Source organism: Gossypium arboreum, chromosome 12 (genome assembly GCF_025698485.1).
Source record: "Gossypium arboreum isolate Shixiya-1 chromosome 12, ASM2569848v2, whole genome shotgun sequence".
Classification (NCBI taxonomy): domain Eukaryota; kingdom Viridiplantae; phylum Streptophyta; class Magnoliopsida; order Malvales; family Malvaceae; genus Gossypium; species Gossypium arboreum.
Genome location: NC_069081.1, coordinates 85765069 through 85769995, shown reverse-complemented (window position 1 = coordinate 85769995; position 4927 = coordinate 85765069).

Genomic DNA, 4927 nt, shown 5'->3' with positions numbered 1-4927 from the left:
ATGTTTTTGTAATCGTTGCTTTGTATACTATCAAGCCCATATCTTAATTTTTGATTTTGTTGATGATTTTGGTTATGCCATTGATGAAACTATGATCTTTATGAAGTTTGATGATAGTAAATTAAATATATGTGTTAGATTACTAAGTTTTGTCTTTGAATTTTTGATAAATTTGAGTAATTTGGACTAAATTGTAAAAATGAGATTTTGAGGAACTAAAATTTGAAATAAATGAAACATATAGGCTTATATAAATACTATGAGAATTAGGCTTAACATGAGGATTTGAAAATTTTGTATATTTTGTGATTTTTATGATTAGGGACTAAAGTGTAAAAATGTGAAAATGCGAGGGCTAATTTTTAAATTGCCCTCAATGTGTGTTTGTGGATTGATTTGAATGATTTGGTGAATAAAAGAGTTAAATTTGATTTTATATAGATCAAGAATAAAAGAAAACGGAATTAGATCGGGGAAAGTCGAAAGTCGTCGAGTAGCCGATTCCGTCTATCCGAATCCGTACGAGGTAAGTTTATATACGAATAAATGTGTCATGAATTGAATTACTATCAATTATATGCTATTTTACTATGATGAATAAATATATGAGTTGAGAAAAATGAGACATCCGAGAAAGTATCGACAAAGTTCCGACGTCCGAAAAGTCCCGTATGAACTTTAGGAATAGTTAGGATACATATGTCATGACAAAGGATCCTATATGTGTTATCGTGTAAGACCACGTCTGGGACGTTGGCATTGACTTATGATTTACGTGTAAGTCCATGTCTGGGATGTTGGCATCGTATTTGATTTCGTGTAAGACCCTGTCTGGGACAGTGGCATCGATATTTGATTACAAATTAGACCACGTCTGGGACGTTGGCATTGTATGAGGTTTCTGAGCTATCCACGTATCCTTATGATTCCGAATAGTTCAACGGGTAGTCCGAGAAACAAATGATTGTATTATATGTGTATCTGATTCAGGTACATTCGAAATATATTATGTTTGAGAATAAAAGGTAAGTATAAGTACAAGTGATGATATATGTGTTATAAATATGAGAAAATATGCTATATGTGCAAATGAATTGGGAATATGTTAAATGTATATGAAATATGTGGTTAAGATAGTATTTAGCCATTGAGTATATGTAATTTGATGATGCTTTCATGTTTTGAATGTTAAGTTTATTTGTATATGGCTTACTAATATTTTTGAAAGCTTACTTTGTGTGTTTTGCAATTTTTTTATAAATATCAAAGCTACCGGGAGCTCGAGGATCGTCACCACACTATCGAACCTTATTTTGGTACCTTTTGACATTGTGAATATAAGAATATGGCATGTATAGGCTACAAGTATTTGGATATGTTTTGTAATGTATATATCATGCCACGTGATATGGCTAGTTTGTGGTTGAACTTATGGTTTGATTTTGGTATATGATATGTAATGCAAACTATGCTTATGTGATGTGTTTATGAATGACCAAATGAAATGGTCAATTTTGGTAAGTTTATATCATGTGATTGAATGAAGTAAAATGAAGTTATGAGACAAATGTTTAGATTTGATTTTGTCTTATGTTTTGGCATAATTTGGTATAACTATTAAGCATGAAATTGGTTGATAATGTTATGGCATGATTGGTGTATGTATTTGTAACAACTCGATTTTAGGCCTAGTCGGAACAATGGATTCGGGACCACAAATCCAAAGTCGAGAAAATTATTTTATTAATTGTTTTGAGATTATAGCATGATTATGAGGGTGTATGAAAATTTTGGTGTAGTAATTTTAGCGTTTGAGGGCTTAATTTAGAAAAAGGACTAAATCGCATAAAGTGCAAAAGTCCTATTTTAATAGATAAAGGTGTCAAATAGCTAACCTAAATTGGAGGTCTTTGGAATAAAATTAGACCCTAAGATAGTGCACGACCGGCCATAGGAAGCAATTTGGTCAAAAAGTCCAAGTTTGGTGGGTTTAGTGGCTAAATTGACTAAAATAGAAATAAAATAAGAAAAATATGATATCACATTCTCATATTCTTCACTACCATCGATTTTTCAGCCATTTTTAAGGGTTTTGAGCTTCAAAAATTTTAGCAACTTGTTCCTCTTGCAAGTAAGTGATTTACATACTTTTTGTTGATGATTTTTACATTTTTGAACCCCTTGAAGCATAAGCTTTCTATTAAAGGGACTATTTTGCAAAATGGTGGAGAGTTTAGGGTTTTTTCATGAAATCATGTGTATTTTTCTAAAATTTATGGAAGAATATGAGTATTAGATGTGTAATGAACAACTGTTGTGAAAGGTTTCCTTATGAAAACCCTAATAGGGACTATTTGGCATAAGTTGGAAATTTGTTGATAAATGGGTGAGATAGTAGAAATTTTGGATTGCTATAAGAGTATTAGGGTTTGGCTAGGCTTTTTATAGGAGGAAACTCGATAAAAATCGATTTTCAGACCTTGGGGTAAAATGGTCATTTTGTAAAAGTTTAGGGGCAAAATAGTCATTTGGCCCAAGTATAGATTATTGAGTGCCTAGATTGGTAAAGTGATTAAATTTTTGAATTTTTTTATTATAGATCAAGAAATTCAAACTCCACACTTAAACCGGGGGAAAGCCAAGCAAATTGATTAGACCGACTTGACACCATATTTTGTAATCGAGGTAAGTTGTATGTAAATAATACAATTACATTGTTATTATATGTGTTTGAATTGATATAGCATAAATTGCTTATTTTGGAAATGATTATGAATGGTGAATTTTGAGATAGTAAAAATCTTGTAAGAACCTTAGGAACAAATCTTATATTTACGCCATAACATTTGGGTCATTTGTACGCTAATGTAAGACATGTCTGGGACATGCATCAGCTACATTTTGAGAGCCATTGTAAGACCATGTCTGGGACATGGTATTAGCATTGAAACAAGAGCTAGTGTAAGACATGTCTGGCACATACGTAGGCCTCGTGACGTAAGCCAGTGTAAGATATGTCGGGGACATGCATCGGCTACGAGATGTGTCAGTGTAAGACTATGTCTGGGACATGGCATCGACATGGAGAGATGAGAGCCAGTGTAAGACCATGTCCGGGACATGGCTTCAGCCTCGATCTCGATAGTCAGTGTAAGACCATGTTTGGGACATGGCATCGGTATTACACCTTATGTTTGAGGCTTAATGAATATCCGATAGCATACCAAATGGTTCAACGGTGAGAGTTACAATTTCAATTAAACGAGAAAAGTATAACCAGGTTGTGAGTGGTACAAGTACATTTTAGAAGTATATGAGACGTGAGCTCAATATATATATGCTATGTGAATTGCATTAGTTATTGATGAGTAAGTTGTGCTTATGCCTACTTTAGTACTATGAGCATGATGATGAATGGTAAAGTTGTTGTTATATTTATTGCATGCAACTTACTGAGCTTTATGCCTACTTTATGCTTTATGCTTACTATGTGCTCATGTCTTGGTATAGAGTGATTTTGTGCAGGTTATGTAAGTAAGGGTGGCAAAGAGGCTTGGTAAATAGCCTTATTCTGTCTACACAGGTAAGTACACGGGCGTGTGTCTAGGCCGTGTGTGACACACGGCTACCCCATGAGCGTGTTGTCCGGCCGTGTGTCCCCTGCACGTAAATTTTGTAAGACTGCGCATGATACTAAACACACGGGCAAAGACACGACCATGTGTCTCAGCCGTGTGAAGGGCACGGCCTAGCACACGGGCGTGTGCCTTGGCCGTGTGACCCTTAAAGATTGCTAACGTTAGAAACAGAATGTCCAGGTTTTTACACACGGGCTAGGACATGGGCGTGTCATGGCTGTGTACACGCCCGTGTGAAGGACACGGGCCAGGGACACGGGCGCGTGTCAAGCCGTGTGAAAACCCCTGTAAGTGCGAATTTAGAATTAATTCCACACGGGTAGAGGACAGGGGTGTGTCCCTATATTACTTACGCCGTGTGAGCCACACGGGCCAACAGCACAACCATGTTGAATTGGTCACACAGGCTTGTGCCCCTGTGGCTAGTAACATTTTTCAAGGTCTGTGGTAAGACCCGAATTATTATCGAAGGTTTAAAATGAACGTTTAGAGCCTATTAGGCCTTAATTATGGAGTTTTTGTTTTAGAATGGAAAAGTTGTAAATTTGACCAGATTTTGGTGACTCTGAAACATGTGAATGTGTGCGTTCAAGTTGGGTAACGCCTCGTATTTCGTCCTAGCATGGGATACGGGTGTGAGGTGTTACATTTTATGGTATCAGAGTTATGGTTTAATCAGTTCTAGGACTAACTTAGTATGAGTCCAAATCTAGCTATACATGCCATAATTATGTATTGATAGTGTGACGACTCCTAACAATTATAAATTGTATTTTCATATAGTAAATGGATCCTAATAGAGCTACGGTGGATGACGTAGAGAGTAACGCGCCGGCTCCCGCTGAAGGGACCGCGCCAGTTGAGAGTGAGCCCGTGACTATGGGCCAAGACGGAGGGGCTAGAGAAGCCTACCTCCGAATGATGTATGTTTGGTACACAGACTTTGTTCGTGCGAATCCGAACACTCCACCTCCCCCACCTCGTCAGATTCCTCAGTATGCTCCCGTAGTTCCGCAATGAGCGAACGTGTTTAGGAGGGGGAAACTTCAGTAAACAAGATACAGAAGCATGGGGCAGAGGAATTTTGGGCTAACATAGATGACGACCCGGAGAGAGCAGAGTTTTGGTTGGAGAATACCATCAGGGTATTTGATGAACTATCGTGCAGGCATGAAGAGTGCGTAAAGTGTGTGGTGTCACTCCTACGAGACTCGGCCTACCAATGGTAGAATAGTCCCGTGCCCGTTGTACTGAGAGAAAGAGTAACTTGGGAATTCTTCTAGGAAGAG